The following is a 19,206-nucleotide window of genomic DNA, read 5'->3' on the forward strand; positions in this document are numbered from 1 at the left end:
CAGTTAGAAGGCAACATAATACAGGACTTTCATTCTAATTCATGACCCAGGATAGGTATACTCACTATGGTACAGTTAAAAGAGGGTCATCTTTCTACTGCTAGAAAAATTCTCTGATAATAAAAGAACACATTATAAGTCTTTAATATGTATTTTTAAACATTCATATTTGGTTCTTATGAAAATATAATTAATTATCCCTGCATTATTCCAATCAGCATAGAATCAAGCTATTATTCTCTAGTCTGGAAAAAAAAAGGTCTGTCACCTCTTCCCCCTCAAGACATTACATATCTAACACATATTAACTTCTTTTTAGATGATAATTTCTTAGAAGAGTTGTGTATATTTACTATTTGCTGATTGTGCTTTACTTTCTCCATAGCTTTACCACTCTTGGACAAATTATTAATTAATGTGTTTTTATTCTTGCTTGTTTATTGTCTGTATGACTTCATATAATGAATTAAAAGTCTTGAAGAAATTGTATCCTTGGAGTTTGGTGTTGTGTCTAGAATAAAATAAATACCTCATATACCTTATAAATAATTGTTGAATGAAAAAGTAACTGAGTGCACATTTTTTTTCTACAACAATATAGCACTTGGTTGTAAGAAATGTCACATTTCTTTTATTTCTTTTTCTATAAATAATCTAAGTCAGGCCTTGTCCTTACCTAATTTCTTTGGTGAGAAATTAAATTTCTATCATACTTTGCCCACCAGTTGTACACCCAACTTTCAGTTCTTGAAACTATACAGGATTCCTTATTTCTTCTGTAGTTCTCAGGGAAGTTCCTCAGGCTATTATAAATGTTACTGAAACACTTCTTGTCCAGGTTCAGGGGCACAGTTTGAAACAGGTGGTTCTGATACTCCTGGCAAAATGTGGGGTATGGAGATGTGTCCACACTCCACCCCAGAATCCTCACAGCACTGGACTACTTCACATTGTGTTCTCTTTTAAAACCTCTACCTCTTCATGTCATTTTCCCTTGTTCTATTTTTCATTCCCATCTTTCTACTTTACTGGCAAAACTGTTGTGATCAGAATAGAACTTCCATTGACCTCAAATACCTCACCTACTTACATATTTGTGCCTTGACTATGTGTTCTGGCTTCATTTCTGTCACAATGAAAGAACTGTGCATGCTTTTAGCCAAGGCTTAGGCCATAAAGTTACCTGTGCCTGAGATCCTGTTTCTGCTTCTCTGCCTGAGGACAGTGTCCCACAACACTTTTTCCATCTGGAATCAACCATTTTTCCCTTCTATAGGCTCATCCCCCAAGGGCATACACACATTGTTCCACCCAAAAGCAAACAAACCAAGAACAAAAACAAAACTCTGATGCCATCTCTCCCTCAAGAAGCCACACTATTTCTTCTACTTCTATTCTTTCCTGAAGAGTAAAACTCCTAAAAGATATCCCTACCTGCTACCCTCAGTCTATTAAAATAAGATATTTCCATCCAGATCCCATTAAAACTGCTTTTGTCAAGGTCATAATCTTCTATGTTGCTGAAGGTAATTTTGCCTTTCATTTTACTTGAGTTGTCAGCAGCATTTGACAATTCATGAATCTCTCAACCTTAAAAATGTTTTCACTTGGTTTCTAGGACATCACATTAACCTGTGTTTTTAACTCCTTCCTCCCCAGCTGCCTTCTAAAAGTCTCTTCTCCTATTTTTCCCCCTCTCTTCTAATCTTGAAATTGAGCATGGACAGTTTCCTTGAAACTTTTCTGTTTGTTATACAGGCTCACTCTGCAGGCTATCCTATCCAGTCTCATGGCATTACATGTCATTTTTCTACTGATGACTTCCAAATTTACATCTAACTTGGACTCCTTCCTTGACCTCCAGACCTTCATATCTAACTACATATTAGTCAACTCCACTGAAATAACAAATAAGTATCTCAAGGTTATCATGTACCACAACCCAACACGTCCCAATCCACCAGCTCTTTTGAAGTCTTTTTTTTTTTCTCAGTTAAAAGAAGCTCCATTTTTCAGTTGTTCAGGCTGCTCAAAAGGAAATGGCTGTTGAATCCATTTCAGAACACATCCAGAATTTGACCATTCTCTATTATACCTGCTACCACCACCTTGGTCCAAGTTCCAATCATCTCTGCCATGGATTATTGCAATAGCTTGCTAATTGGTTTCTCTGGTTCTATTTCTACCTCCTTCATTCAATCCTTCTTGCAAGAGACAGAATGATCATGTAAACTCAAGAGTCAAATTCTCACTCAGATTTTCAAAAAGGGCAGGGGAGCCACCTAGTCTAGGCCTCCATTACTTCTCTGACACTGTCCCCCATACTCCTCTCTCACTCCTTTACAGTCACACAGACCTCCATACAGCTCTTCAGCCTTTCTGGACACAATTCTCAGAAAGGGTTCTTGCATTTGCTATTCCCTCTGTTTGGAATACCCACCTCCCACCTCGGAATCCACATGGCCATCACTTTCTTTAAAGTTTTACTTCTCTTGGTGAGATGTCTCTTCTCACCTGATCTAAAACTTTCTGCCTTCTAAACATTTTATGTGCTATTTCACTGCTTTCATTTTTCTCTCCTTATTAATAATTACTGTCTAATATATATTTTAATTATTTATCTTTTTTTTTTACCTAATATACAGTATATCTAAAGCCTACTATATTGTCTGGTACATAGTAAGTTTTCAATAGATGAACAGATGTTGCCTCCAGATTAAAGTGTTTACCAACGCTGGGCAGCTTACTGGGAGTGGAGCAAGTTCTCCTCCAAAGAGGGGAACCTGTATTTCTCTCTCACCCATGTCACAGGAAATATAACTCTTTCTCAGTCTAAGTCAAGCCTTTCTTCTCTTTTCTACTCTCCTTTTGTGTCTAACTCATAGCATCTGTTTAGAGGGCCTAGAAACTTCCATGTTTTTTTTTCTTAATCATTTACAAACACACAGATACAATACAAGTAAATATTACCTGAGCCACAAGAACCAAAACTGAAATCAGTTAAACTGTTGTGATAAAGGAGGGAAAACAATTCTGGTGACAGATTTATCTGAACCTATATTTATACCAGAATTGGGTGGCTGGAACTTACGGCATGCATTTATTTTATTTTGTCTTTTGTTTTTTTAAACAGATTTCTTGTTAGAATGGCTTCAATTTACAGTTCTACCATCAAAATAGGAGAATTCTTCTGTACAAATTCTTATTCAGAGTTTTTGCCATTTCAATAGGAGCTAATTTAACTTGCTTTTACTGTGACTACAGGGAGTGTGAGTCTCTACATACTGGTGGGTATTAGTGCATTCTTTTTCATGAATTGTTTTTTCAGATTTATTTCCCACTTGAATGTCCTATTGATTTGCACAAGCCTTTTGTGAATCTATATATTTTCTACTGGTCTGTTATTTTTCTATAACTTTGTCTATAGTGTTTTATAATTAACAGAATTCTTTAATCATTGTATAATCAAACCCAAATATTTTTGCTCTTTTCCTTTTAATTTAGAGAGTACTGTTTAGTAAAGTTACATTCTTAGAAAAATTTGTTTCATCATTGTATTGTAATAGCATCATAGATTTACCCTTTCAAATGTAGATTTTATTCCATCTGGGGTCCATCTTCGCATGTAGTCAAATATAGGGGCCCAGCTCTATTTCCTTTGATTTAGTGAGTTTGTCTTGCCAACATTATCTACTAAAAAAAAAAAATCTGTTCTTTTTGTTTATTTTATGATGCCGTATTTTTCATATATTAAGTTCTCAAATAATATGGTCTGCTCTTGGGCCAGGACTGAAATGTTTTTTAGTACTGTGGCTTTGACTATGTCCATATCTGACTAGCTGTCATCAGTCTTTGCTGTTCTTTTTCAAAACAAACTTAGGTGTTTTTGAATATTTGTCCTTCTGTGGAAATTCTGGGAATAGCTTGTTACGTTCCTTAAAATCCAGCTGCAAGTACAATTGAGATTTTATTCAATCTATTTGTTGATTGACTTCAACAGATTGGTGCATTTTCACTGTTACTCTTCTTATCTATGAACATAGTATATTTCCATGTATTATGATATTCTTTTAATCTCTTCAATATAGATTTAAATTTAGAGAACTTTGAAGAGATCTGATTTTAGTGTGATTTCCAAGAATGATTCCTACCTGCTAAGTCTATTATTCTTAGCAGTGAAGAAGCAAAAAGAAATACCAGGGGTGAAACTTGTCCTCAGCATTATTTACTTTGAGTTGGGCAGCATAAAAAGTGGTTAGGAGATAGCACAGTAGTTTACAACGACTCTGGGGTCAGATCCCCTGGTTTGACTCCTGACTCTACTCATTATTATACCAGGCAATTATTTAATCTCAGTTTTCTTACAAGAAAGAAAAAAAGGCTTTAATAACATTGGTTAGCTCCTAAGGTGGTTGTGAGGATTAAATTAAAGAATAAATGTGAAGGGCTTGGTACAATTGTTAGGCAGTCAGATAGAAATGAACACCAGGCAAGGAGAAGGGAATGGGGAGGGATTTACCCAGAAAATAACAGTACACCTGCACTCAGAATAAGGGGCTCCAAAAACTTCTACTTTCTCTAAATGAAGGTCAGCAAAAAAGCCAGCTAGAATCAAACACTGCAGCTGCGCAATAGAGAGAAGGACTTGGCTTAACTTGACCCAATGCTCATTATAATGTAATTAACATTACAGTTTGAGCTCCCTCCCATAGATTTCTCTGTGTGTATCATGGGTAAAAACATGCATAAAAGAGATGGGCACACCTGAGGACAAGGAATGGGAGCTGTCAATCAGCCTGAGCACTCAAAGAACTTGAGCCATGAATCAATCAATCACAAAAATGCCCCCTAAGAAAATGTGCTCTATTTAATGTCTTCTTATACATGATCAAAAATAAATATTGAACATTCATATCTCCAAGTAGGTGTTTGTATTTATTTATTCCCCAAAAGGGTAAATTGCTGATTTATATTTTTCCTATTCAAATGTCTAATATTAGTGTTTAGATTCCTGAGGCTGACTGGGATTTACAAGGCCTTAAATTGAGAAGGATGTACTGAATTTTTCTGATGTTTCTTAGGATGCATTAGCATTTCTCAGCTCATGCTAATGTATATATATCTGCAATTCTTCATTATTTACAAAATACTTAAATCTATTTACTTGCTTTTGTTGGAGGAGGTTGTTGAGAGAATGTGACCTCCAGTTGACCCACAAACTGGACCCAGGGAATTGGAGGCACCTTACCTCCTCCCCTGACCTTGGAATGTATGTTTTGCCCACTGTTCCCACAGTGGGTGCCGTTTTCAAGGATGCAGCCTTGAGAGAGCTATGTGTTGTTGAGACTGTTTAGACCCATATACATGACTGTATCTAGGTAAATCCTCTATATAAACCTTTTAAGATTCTGGTGGGCAGTGCGAAGATCTACTTGTCTTGCAGCCACCCAAGACAATCCTTGTATGTTAAGTTCCCTGGCTTATTAAACCTGCCACCTCCCAATCTGGAGTAGTCTACCTCTTTCTTTGGTCTTTTCTTGCCCTCACTGTACAGGGGCCAGTTTCAGGTTTCACCCAGGGAGGCTGCCATGTATACCAACTAACAATTTTATTCTGGGAGATAGATGCTTTTTATTTGCATGTCTTATTATATGGAAAAACCACCTGAATTTCAGAGAACTTAAGTGACTTGGCCAAGGTTAAACAAACAGCAGTGTCAGAACTAAAGCCTGAAATATGGTTTCCTCACTTTCATTATGATGTTCTATAGTCTCCTCAATGTTAGGTAGGAATATTGGGTACAAATCTTCAGGGCTTTAAAAACTTAAAAAGGTGCATCCCCAAATGACAACTGACAGTGAGTTCTAGGGTTAATTGGAAATACGATTTTAAAAAGGAGAGTCCTCAGGAAATTAGATTAATTTTCATAAACATGCTATGCTTACTTTGGGCCATATATGTCAAATATATTTTCAAAGATTGTCTTTATATGTGCCAAACATTCCACATCAATGATTTCTAGTCTAATTGGTTTTGGTGACAAGAGAGTGTGATTTAACTTTCTTATATATTTGGAAGGGAAGCTATTCTTTTTCCAAATATCTTGCCAAGCCTGGACATTCAGGAGCTTATTTCTTGAACTTCATGGTTCAATAAAGATGCACACCCTATAGTTATTTTGAGCCCCCACCGCCCAATATGTCTTGGGCTGGTTGAAGTTTGACATAGATGGGCACACAGCAGCATGCCAAAATGATATCCCTTGGATCCTTTATTTTATTTTTCTTCTTAAATCAGGCCACCAAATGAATCACTCAGCCAGAGTAAAAGCTCTTCAGCAGATTTCAGAACTACTTAGGAAACTGTCAGGGAGGACACACCTGTGTGAGAGCCACCACCAGAGCAAATGCCACAGCATGTGCTAGATGAGCACTTTCCTTTCCCCCAGGTGACAGCGGGGCCCTGGGCTGTGTTCTCTGAGATTGTAATGCAACCTGTCCAAAGCCTCATGAACTTAGTAATTCTTTGTGGGTCCCTCCATGAGTGAGAGTCTGTCACCAGCTCTATGAATTGGAGGTGGCCCCTTATCTTCTCAAGTCAGTAAGTGGAGCCTCCCGAAGGCATGTGGACACACTCCAGCCGATGAAGGAGAACAGAGGCTTAGCCTTTGAGCCCTTGTTAGAAGGCAGAGAAAGAGGAAGTGTCCCCAGTGCTTACCAGGTTGCTGCTTCCCCTGCTAAATTTTTAACCGCACATTTTGCCCCATTAAATCAGAATTGATGAAACCCTTATAAGTGCGTAGTGTCTGAAAATTGAAAATCACATTGAAAAATAACAATATTGTTGACTATACAAGGCAATTTCTTCAAACTGAGTAATGATGTGATGTGTGTGGTTAACCGTATCTACGCAGGAAGTGGTTTTATTTAAAAGTTTTTGTGCTCACCCCACCCCCTGCTTTTTTTTTTTCTCCAGTACTGAAATTAAGCAGCATCCAACCTAGGCCTACTCTTACGACATGTGACTTTACTGTTTTCCGTTTTTGTTGAAAGAGTCATTAACTGTTAGAAGTTGATGGCAGTTTCAATAACAGGTCAGCACTGAGGAAAGGTAAGTGCATTTAACTTCATATTGGGCGTGCAATTTCAATTTGAAAATGTTTGGCAGAGTATCCTGTGTTTCTCTGTGAACGTATAAACTCTTCCTATAAAGTTGTGATGTTTTCACTTGTAATTAAAATACCAGTTTGTTTCCTTTGGTGTAGAAAAGAATATTGTTTTTATATTTGCAACTGTTAAATTCTAAAATCCTTTTAAAGATATTATACTAAGATTTCATACAAAATATTAAAGATAAAATAAGATATAGTTTTAGTTTGAAAGTGCTTTTAAAAATAACTACTGGAGAAAACGTAGGACTTTGCATCTTTAACTGACTGATTCATTAAAGTATGTACTCTTCAAGATTCAGATAAAAAAGAGAAAAGGGCACTTTGTAACAGTAAGAAATAATATCTGAATTGTATGCAGCGTGAAAGATACTGTAAAGTGTTGTATTAAAGTTTGCATTAGAAACCTTTGGAAAGGTATAGTTTATTAAATGTGTAGTTTATTAAATAGCTATTAAAAACAAAGAAAATTTTAAAATGCGAAAGAAAGCTCTTTATCATGACATTTAATTTTTCCCCCTATATTTTATTTAAGATATAGGGTGAAATGAGAGCTTTTCTATTTCATAAGCAAACTTTATGTTTAAAAGAGAAGTCACAGCTTACTTCACTGAAGGTTACTTCTGGGAAAAGAGGCAAATTAGACATACATTTCTGGTATTTACTTAACTATATAATTTTCCTTCTTTGAGATTTCCAAAACAATAACCTTAGAAATTAAAAGGATTTGTTAATCATAAACTGACAAGAACTTTTCTTTTATATTCACTTCTTGCTTTTACAGAATGTCTTTGTGTGCTGTAATATATGTACAAAAAATACAAAAGTATTACTAATCTCAGCGACAAATACCTAAAATAGATCTGACTGTGGATTTTGGAAGAAATTTTAATGAAAGCTCCAGATATGATCCACTCTTCCATGATATTATTTTTATTATGCTCTTGGATGGGGGAAATGATGGCCCCCACAACACCTATTTTTTTGTGTTATTAAAAAATAGTTATAGGGTTGATACGTGGCAACGATTTTCTTTTCTTTTATTGTCTTCTATTGAAAGACTCCTATAAATTTTTTTTGATGTGGTCAATTTGGTAGGAAATTATTAGTTATACTAGTACACTCCATGTTAAGATCTCTTCAATTGTCAATAATGAAGCTAGCTACTTGTGGACGATTAAATTGATTATGAAAAAGTAGAGATTAGGACTTGATGTTCAATACATTTTTTATTGTTAGAGTGTAAAAGAACCCTGGCAATATGTATCTGCTTTGATATTCTGATTAGCTTTTCAGTTTGCTGCGTTCGCTCACAATGGGAAGCGTTACTTAAATCTGTCCTTGATATTGTGGTTCTGAGCCTCTGCATCTATGAAGGCTGTATAATTCAGATAGCTTGGGTTGATAAGTTATTACTTTATTTCATTTGATTATAAGAGAACATCACATGAATAAATATATGTAGTACTTACACTTTAGCAAGAATGAATATCCACATAAGCATTTGGCACTGAAAAAAAAGTCCACCAGTTTTTTAAGTGATTTAATATTTTTAAAACCTAAATTCCTTCTAAAATGATTGGTTCTTACAGAAACCATTAAATTAAAATGGAAATGTTTGATCAAGTGTGTGTAAAATTAAGAATTAATTAAATATACTAAACATGGATTTATGAAGAGCCACAAGTTGAGAAGATAGACTTGTAAACTAAAACGCTCTCAGAGCTGTTTGTAAAAATTTGTAATGTGTTATCTCTTGAGCGTACAGACCAAATCTTGAGAGGGTAAATCACAAATGAGTTACTGTGTCTTTATACATTTTAAGTGAATAAGAAACAAATTTTGGTGAAATAAAAATAGTGCGGAGGATCTAATTTGAAAGTCATTTCAAAGCTGATTTGTGAAAAAATATACATTTCCACTTGAGGCCAGGATTCAGTAAAGTTCAGAAGGAGATATTCTCCCCTTCCCCGTTAATATTCCTTTTCTTGTCCTTTTTTAATGCTCTGTCCTGGAGTGGCCTGCTCTGTCCCTAACTTCAGGCCTCCAAGCCTTGGTACCTAGAGAAACAGACTCTATTTTTCTCTTCCATCCCACACCCATTGTTCTTAGAACATAATCATCCTATTTCCCAGCACTTAGGGCATCTGTTAAAAATAATCCTTGTGCACAGGAGAAGACTCCAGGGCTTTTTTCTCTCCTAACTTCTTATCCAGATCTCCACTACTCCTTGCAGTAGAATTTGAATAAGGTCTCTTAGCAAACAGAATCCAAAGGAACAGCTAAATATTGAAGACCTCAGTCTCAGGTGAGGAGACTGATGCCATGACAAACAGTTTGGGGGAAATATTTTGGGGGAAAAAGTGTTTTGTTAATCACTGGTCCTGTCTGTGGCATTTAAATTTCTAAGAATGTTTTATACAAAGGGTCCATCACAGAGATGTGTCCTTTTCTCTAAGATATTCCTGAAGAAATACACACTTTTCTTGTAGTAGATGAAAATTAATTACACTACATCTTTAGACTATTTTGGTATTCCCACACTCTTAGAAATACTTAACATAATCAATTGTTTTATATATGTATTTTAAAAATTATTTACTATCCTGAATTTAACACTTTAGGTACCATATTTTTTTCCACAGCAGGATAAATGTTACACGGCTAAACTTTAAAATGTGCTTGTAAGTATTCTAAATTTCAGCTGGTAGTAGACAAAACTCTTTTTGTTTGCAAACGATAGAAAAAAAAGTTAGAATCAGCGTGGGCAACAGAGATAGGCACTGATTTGTATAGCTGAAAAATCTAAGGAAAGTGAAGTCACACAGGCTAGGTCCAGGAGCTCACAGTTATGAAGATCGTTCTCTTCATTCTTTAGCTCTCTTTTTCACTTTGCTATAAGCAGTCTCTGGCAGAACATCACACTAAGTTGGCCAGAAAGCTTAAGGTTTACATCTGACCCTTTCAGCAAACTCTTTACAAAAAAAAAAAAAAAAATGCCTTTCTCCTATCATCACAGCAAAGATATCTCAGACTGAGATCAGACTGGGCTGACGTGGGTCACCTCTGAGACACAGACACCCTGAGTGACCAGGCTGCGGCACTGGCCCACACTTGCCTTAATGAACCACCTGCCCCCGCAACGTATGGACCCTCAGCTGACAAGAGGGGACCCCATACTGAGGAACTAAAATGTTTCCCTCGGAGGAAAGGTGACTTAATAGGTAAAAGTCACAGAAAAACCAGTACATAGCCACATAGGCGCACATTTAAAAGCATCACATACTCAAATTTTCCAGACTCTACGATCAAACACAGTGGCAGTTTAAGGGTACGTCTGAATAAAGCGAGTGTTTCAATTAAACTGAATTTTAAAATATTTTTCAGCAGCTGCTCCATATATAAACCCCTCCCCCTCATACTTAGCTTCTAAAAGCTTATCATCTAGTATGATTATTGCACTAATAATTATAGTGCCAACAAAATTTGTCATACCATAAAAATATATATGAAATGTTCTATTACGATTCAGAATTTCGTGGAACATACTTATCTTCCCGTTACGTGCCAGGCAGTAAACTAGAGAATTTTGCAAGTGTTGTATCGTTTGGTCATATCTAGTCAGAGATAGCAGGACAGTCTGGGAAGAAATATTTGTTCAGGCGTCTCCCTTCTCCGCAGTTTCAGTTACCCACCCTCAGACACGCCCAAAAATGTTAAAGGGAAAATACCAGAAATAATCCGGAAGTTTTAAACTACTCACCATTCTGAGGAGCCTGAGGAAATCTCGCGCTGTCGGGCCCGGGGCGTGAACTGTCTCGTCAGGCATTTCCCGTTAGTCTCTTAGCAGCCACCTCGCTTGTGGGATCGGCGCTCGCAGGTTCGCAGCTGCGCGGTCCAGTCACCCTTATTTCACTTAATACTGGCCCCAGGGCGCAAGCGTAGCGCGGCTCGCAATTCAGATATGCCCACGGGTAGAGGTGAAGTGCTTCCTCTAACGGGAAGATGAAAGAGAGAAAAATCGTATGCGGAGATCTACGGTAAGAACAAATCCGAATCTTCTATTCGTGAAATTGTGAAGAAGGAGAGAAAAATCCGCGTTCGTTTTGCTGTCGCACTTCAGACTGCAAAAGTTATGGCCACAGTACGTGGTGAGTGTTTAATTAAGATGAAAAAGGTATTCAATTTGTACAGTAAGATATTTTGCGCGTGAGACACCACATTTACACAACATTTATTACAGTAGACTGTTAAAATTGTTCTACTTTATTATTAGCTGTTTTTAGTCTTTAACTGTGCCCAATTTATAAATTAAGCTAAACTAGGTATGTGTGTAGAGGAAAAAGCATAGTATAGACAGGATTTGGTACTGTCCACGGTTACAGGCGTTCACTGCAGGCCTCGGAATGTGACTCCCGTGGAAAACGGGGCACCACTGTGGTGGTTTCCAGAAAAAACTGGGGCTGAGGCGATAAGAAACATTTTGAGACAGGAAGGGAATGGTGTCAAGGCACAAAAACATGGAGTATCAGAGAATTTCCAAGGAAGAGTGAGTTGTCTAGCTTTGTTAGGTAGACGTATACTAGTAGGAGGTCAGGGCAGATAGTTTCAGCCTCTAATAGAGTGGACCTGCCGAGCAGATTATGGCTAAAGGTTTTATGTAACAACAGGGTTGATGAGCAGGGGAAATACATAATAGGATGTCCACATTTTGCATCTGGGTGGGCTATCTAGTGTCACGATTTATTTGCTTCCTTCATATACCTCACTGTTGGTAACATGCTCTTCAGGGTGGTTTGCAGAAGTGGCTGTAGTTAGTAAAGGAAGGTATTCCTGTAAAACTAATGACCCGTTCACCTCCCCAAGGTGCCTCGAGGTTCTTATAGATTGTGGTTATAATGATTTCTTTTTCATATTATGAAAGTTAGTTTTTGTTTTCTTTTTAATTTGAGAATAAGTGATACAGTGAAATGTTTTAAAAACAAATAAAACCTAAATATAAACATTTGAGTGAAAATCTTTCTTACACTATTTTTATATACCTCTATTTATTCCCACCTTAACCAAACAGGCAACCACTTTTAATAGTTTTCTTTAATCCTTCATATTATCTTTATGCAAAAGCAAATATGTATATATATATATATATATATATATACACACATGTATGTGTGTGTATATCTTTATTATATTAAAGGTGGTATACTATATACACTCTCCACTTGTTTTTTTTTTCTTTTAGCAATATCTTGAAGATATTTTAATAATAAAAACAAGAAACTGTCTAATTCTGTTTGTACCTGTACAGTAATCTAGTGTGTGGATGTCATACTTAATTTTGATGTTTTTAATTATTTTTTACTAAATACAAAGAATGTTGGAATATAATTGTGTACACTTGAAAATACAGCTATGGAGTGAATTCCTATTTATTTATAAGCCAAGAGAAAAAATAATTTTCATAGTTAATTGCCAAACTATCCTTCATGTTAGTTGTAACATTTTGAACTTCCGTCAGCACTTAGTGAGAATGCTGATGGCAGCCATGTACCTTTTCCAATAGATTGTGTTATGAAACATTTCAGGTTTTGCCAATCTGTAAAAAAATATATCCCAGTGAAGTTTTATGTAAGATTTCTGTTATTATGATTGAGGTTGAGCTTGTTTTTAAAAGATTAAAAGCTATTTGTTTTTCTTAATAAGAGAATACAATCTTTCTCAGCTGTATAATTAAGGGCCAAAGGTATGTCACATTCGAGGCTAGAATGAGATGTTAAAAGAATTAAGGAACTGGGTCTAGTTTATGTAAAATACTCTCTTTATAAAGCTCGAAATAAGCAGTAGCTTAAAAGAATGACATATGAATGTTGACCTGAAGGAAAAGAGAAAAAGAATGAAAATCAAGAAAAAAAAATGTCCAGATATCCAACAAAGTCTTAGAGGATACTAAGCCAAATGGCTGCAATCACCAAAAACAGAGACAGAGCACTTCAACAAGTGTGTATGTAGATGAATGGGATATAGATAAAATGAAGTGAGGAGAGGAAGTGGAGGGAATGCATGCTTCGTGGATTCTGTCTTTGAAATCGTAGGAAAGCACATTTGATGAGAGGGATTCTCTAGAGGGTGCTGAAGAATAGGCAGAATACCTTATTTTAAAATTGGCTTTGTCAACAACACACAGTACAATTGTAAATTTTAAAACTGATTTTCTCTTTCAGTGGATATCAGCTCAGTTCAGTTCAATTCCGTAAATAATGCTGAGCTCTAACTAAGTATACTGTGTTGTACTTGGACTTACTGGGGAATCTAGCCAAGCACATTGGAATTACTATGGCTAGATTATCTCCCAGATTATCTCCAGGATATTATCAAAAGAAAAAAGAAGTGGAGCAGTGTACATACAATAGTACCTTTAATATAATAAAGATAATACACACATATACATGTATATGTGCTATCTAGCCAGTGAAAACTTCTTTGATAGCTTAGTGCATAAGCACAAGACTTTAAATATAAATTTATAAGTATAAATGTAATGCCAAAGAAATATTACAGAACATGATATTGTCAGAGCCCCAGTGGTTTCATTTTGCCAAACTCAATGGCTATTTCTATATGATTGTATTATCCATCATCTGAGTTGCATTTGATGCAACTGAACACTTTTCCCTCTTGAAACTCTCTCTTCATTTGACTTCTAGGATATTTCATTCTCCCAGTTTTTCTCCAAACTGATTGGATGCTCTTTCTCTGTCTCTTCCTCATTATCTAACCTTCTAAATGTTAAAATATCCTGCACTCAATCTTCAGATTTCTACCTTTCTTTTAGCTCTTGTCTTAGTTTATTCCTAGGTGATCTTGTGTAGTGCCATGGAGTATGACACTAACTATATTCTAATTAGATCTCAAGACCAAACCTTTTTTTTTTTTAGCACTTAAACTGTAAATTAAATTGTCTACCTATCATCTCCACTTGAATGCTTCATAGAGGCATCAAAATAAGTATGTTCAAAACTAAGCTCTTAATTACTCCCCACCTGCCCCAGCCTGCTTCTTCTCTGTTTTCATTTATCTCATTTAATGGCACCACTATTCATCTCTCTGTTCAGGACAATAAATTAACAATTACCCTCATTTCCACTCTATCTCTCACACTTCTTACCCCAAACCACATCCAATTAATCAGCAATAAGCAAAGCCTGCAAAATACTGGCTTACCTCCTATAATCCTGTTTACTTTTCTCAGTAATGACTCTTCAAAACTGATATATTTTTTTCAGACTAATGGCTATTATAATTTTTGGTAATTTTTTTTGCTTGTTGGTGTAGTGTAATGAATTCCCCCCAAACCTGCAAAATGAATACATTACAATATGTGACATTTAGATACTATCATAATTTTAGATAAAACCATGCTTACTGATTTACCTTCTAGTTTCAAGTTAGAGAAAAAACATACAAAATAAATGGAGTAATGTTGATTTGAACATTTTATGAACTTTCAAGAAGGCTGAAGAGGTAGCAAATTGTAGAATCTACCAGTTAGGTTTTTTTGGCCTTAAAATTGTTTTTCTGTGCTGTAATTTATCATTAAATATGCTCTGAAGACAAAAAAACTGTAAGTCTTAACAAACATTTGAGATATTGGTGAAAAAAAAGATACAGAAGAAAGGAAATTTAATAAATAAACTTTTTATATTGTATTTTATCAACAATTTAAAAAATTGTTGCTACTACTTACATAAACCCATTTTAAGAATCTATTCATGCCTTTTTATACTTATAAGTATTGATTGGATATCTGGATTTTATTTCACTGATTTTCTCTTAGCAGGAATGAATTAGACATTAAGCAAGGGGAAAATGTATATCAAAATATCTGAAATTTAATCACTTCTTATCACCTCTACCACTGTTACTGCAGAATTCTCCTGACTCATCTGCTTGATTCTACTTTTTATATAATAGTCATTCTTCAAAGAGTAGCCAGAGTAACTTTCTTATGACTTAAATGTACAACTTTCCAACATTCCAAATGACTTTCTATTATACTTTTTTTTTAAATTGAAGTATAGTCAGTTATAATGTAACAATTTCTGGTGTACAGCACAATGTCCCAGTCATACATACACATACATATATTCATTTTTGTATTCTTTTTCATTAAAGGTTATTACAAGATACTGAATGTAGTTCCCTGTGCTATACAGAAGAAATCTGTTTTTTTCATCGATTTTTATATATAGTGGTTAACATTTGCAAATCTCAAACTCCCAAATTTATCCCTTCCCACCCCCTTTCCCTTAGTAACCATAAATTGCTTACTATGTCTGCAAGTCTGTTCCTGTTTTGTAGATGAGTTCATTAGTGCCTTCTTTTTTCTTTTTTTAGATTCCACATACAAGTGATATCATATGGTATTTTTCTTTTTCATTCTGGCTTATTTCACTTAGAATGACAACCTCTGTGCCCATCCATGTTCTGCAAATGGCATTATTTTATTCTTTTTATGGCTGAGTAGTATTCCATTGTGTAAATATACCACACTTTCTTTATTCACTCATCTGTCAATGGGCATTTAGGTTGTTTCCATGTCTTGGCTATTGTAAATAGTGCTGCTGTAAACATTGGGATGCATGTATCTTTTTGAATTAGAGTTCCCTCTGGATATATGCCCAGTAGTGGGATTATTGGATCATATGGTAAGTCTGTTTTAGTCTTTTAAGGAATCTCCATACTGTTTTCCTTAATGGCTGCACCAAACTACATTCCCACCAGTGGTGTAGGAGGGTTCCCTTTTCTCTACACCCTTTCCAGCATTTATCATTTGTGGACTTTTGAATGATGGCCATTCTGACTGGTGTGTGGTGATACCTCATTGTAGTTTTGATTTGAATTTCTCTGATAATTAGCAATACTGAGCATTTTTTCATGTGCTTGTTGGCCATTTGGATGTTGTCACTGGAGAATTGCTTGTTTAGGTCTTCGGTTCATTTTTGGATTGGGTTGTTTGTTTTTTTGCTATTAAGGTATATGAGCTGTTTACATATTCTGGAAATTAAATCTTTGTCAGTTGCATCATTTGCAAATATTTTCTACCATTCCATAGGTTGTCATTTTGTTTTGCTTATGATTTCCTTTGCTGTGCAAAAGCTTGTAAGCTTGTAAGCTTAATTAGGTCCCATTTGTTTATTTTGGCTTTTATTTTAAATTAATACAATTTTTTTTTGTGATTTGCCAGGCCCTCTGTCTCATTGCTCTGCTGTTGTTTGCTTACATGGCATTTTGGATATGGTGAATTAATATTACCTATGAAATTGCTTAGAGACTGTCTTTACCTTGGACTGAATGGTCCATGAGAGTATTAACCTTGTCTGCCTTTTTTACTACTGAATACCTAGAATCTAGAACAATGGTATGCATATAATAAACACTCGATAAATATTTGATTAGTAAAAGAATAAATGGTATAAAAGCTGACTGTGGGCTGTAGAGTCAGGGAAGGCTTTCTAGACATTTGTGACTTCTCCTGAGAGTAAATATATAAGATAAATTTAGGGGAAGAAAAGCTAGAAATGTATTTCAAACAAATGACATGTTATGGGTTCATTTTGAATAACCTGTGAGTGATGAAATGTTGGATTGGAATCCTGGATCCATTATATGCTATGGTGCTTTTCTGAAACTGAGAACAAATAACCCTGCATTTGAAAACGTGTTGTCATAAACTAACTACCTCTAAGTATTTACATTTTAAGCTACTTTGCTAAATTCATGGAATTAAAATTGAATAATTGTATGTTTCCTTTAGATACATTTCCTAAACACTTAGAGAACTTTTTGTTCTAGTCTCTGCTGATGTAATGCCAAGCTTAGAGTCAAAATGAGATTTCTTTTTAAAAGAGCTGTGAAAGGTAGAATATTCAGGAAATTGTGTGCTGAGTCAAGGGGAAATTTAGTTTCTTTAATTTATCTTTCTGCTTTAGTTAATTTCATCCCAGAATTTTAAAGGCTAGAAACTGAGTGATGAAGCCTGTATTCATCTTTCCGCTCTATGCAGTAGGAAACTAAGTGATCTGAGCCTCTGTGTAGCATCATCTATTCATACCTTAATGGTTCTCCTAAAGGAAGTAGAATGTAGGAGGGAAAATGGATGTTGATTACCCTGGTGGTATCTCCAACACAACCATGGGGTCACCAAAAACAGACAATGTTATTTTCTAGGTGCTTTCAGTAGCATGAGACATTCATCAATATAAACGAGTAGAGTGGGATTATTAATAATACTCATCAAAGCTATGATTTATTCAACATGTATTATGGATCAGATGCTTTGCCTACCCAGTAACATTTGATATCCATAAAAATCAATCTTTTTCATATCTCCATTTTTAGATTACGAAGCTTAGGTTAAGTGGTTAAGTGCCCAAATTTATAATGCTATTTGATAGGCTGGGTCATGATTTGTACGCAGGTCTGGGCAATGCAAAATCCATGTTATTTTCACCATGCCATGCAACAATTTCTAAGCCTCTAAGGTGTCAGCAGTTAAGTAATACTGGGCTTCATTCAGGAGGCCCTATATCCTGAAAGGGTCTGAAAGGGTCCTTCTTTGATGTCTAAAACTATGCCATCTGTGGAAAACCTGTTGCTTATTCACTACATATATTGCCTTATGTAGGAATGTTATAAAATATGTGAGGAAGAAAACATGTTTTTCCCTTAGCTTTTGTCATACTATGGGTACCTTTTCTATTTATCTTTTTCTGTGTACTCTAGACCCTATGTCTCCAATTAGCCCTTAAATCCTCAAAATTCCTTCTCAGAATCATGCTGTCCATTACAGTAGTAATTAGCCACAGATGGCCCTTTAGCACATGAAATGTGAGTAGTCTAAATTGGGTGTAAAATAAACACCAGATTTTGAAGACAGTACAAACAAAAGGAGTGTAAACTATCTCATTAATACTTTACATTGATTATATTCTAGAATTATAAAATTTTGATATAATGAGTTAAATAAATATATTATTAAAATATATTACTTTAATATAATGACCTGTTTCATTTTTCTCATTTAGTGTGGCTACCAGAAAATTTTAAATTATTTGTCTGGCACATTATTTCTAGTGGATGGCACAGTTTTAGGCCCTCTCTTCTTCTCACAAGACTACATTGCCATTTTTATACAGTCTTATGATTTAAATGTAATCCTTTGATACAGTCCTTCAATCTCTATCTTTGTCCTTGACGTCTCTCCCAGTATTGTTCCTAGTTCCAATTGTTACTTGATACCTCTTCCATGAAGTCTCATCAGCAGTTCAAACTGAGTATGTCTCATGTTAAACACCTGATCTCCTCAGAGAATCCTCATTTCTCTGTTCTTCAAATCATCTAAACAAGTAAACTTGGAATCTCCATGGACTCCTGTCCATACAGTCAACCAATTGCCAGTGTTTGGGGTATTCCTTTCTTTCTCTCCGTGTTCACTTATTGTCACAGTCACTAATGTGGCCATCCATTAAGTCTTGTCTGGACTATGGCAAAAGGAGTCTTACTTACTTCCACACTCCTACTTCTCTTACTTCTTTATTTTGCCTATTTAAGATTTATTTTATGTCTTCAGGGTGATGGTTGGGTTCAAGTTAATTAATACAAGTAAGAATGTCTATTATCTATTCATACTCTATTTAGAGTTTTAAGAGTGATTTTACATACATCATTTTCAGTGATTATTCCAGCTAGTGGGAGAAACAGAGCCCTTGATAGATTTAATAGAAGACAGGGAAACTCGGAGAAACAGAAGTGTTTGAGGACATGCTGAGAACATATTTCTCCCAAGTTCTGGTCTGGAACTTTTTAAATTTCTTGTGAAGATAGTAAAGATATTAAGAGCACTGCCTGGAAATTCAGAAAAAGCAAAGTTCAATTCTGGATTCCACCTCTTGCTAGATATTATATATGGTATTTTGTGCAAGTTAGTTTATCTTTCTGAGCCTGTGTTGCCTCATTTATAAAACAAGGAGTTTCCTCAC

General features: G+C 35.5%; 1 protein-coding gene across 3 annotated transcripts in view; it reads left to right on the forward strand.

Annotated features, from left to right (window-relative positions):
- The first annotated feature begins 7,015 nt into the window (after positions 1–7,015).
- Positions 7,016–19,206, forward strand: part of ARHGAP15 (Rho GTPase activating protein 15) — a 584,181-nt gene continuing 571,990 nt past the window's right edge. Inside the window, exon 1 of one of the 3 annotated variants that reach the window (XM_072960912.1) lies at positions 7,016–7,110. The gene's annotated coding sequence lies outside the window, so the exon portion shown is untranslated. Of the gene's footprint in view, positions 7,111–11,028; positions 11,320–19,206 lie in introns of those variants that run through there. The other 2 variants (XM_072960913.1, XM_072960914.1) reach the window with 2 other exon arrangements.

The sequence above is a fragment of the Vicugna pacos genome, chromosome 5 (assembly GCF_048564905.1).
Source record: "Vicugna pacos chromosome 5, VicPac4, whole genome shotgun sequence".
In the NCBI taxonomy this organism is placed as follows: domain Eukaryota; kingdom Metazoa; phylum Chordata; class Mammalia; order Artiodactyla; family Camelidae; genus Vicugna; species Vicugna pacos.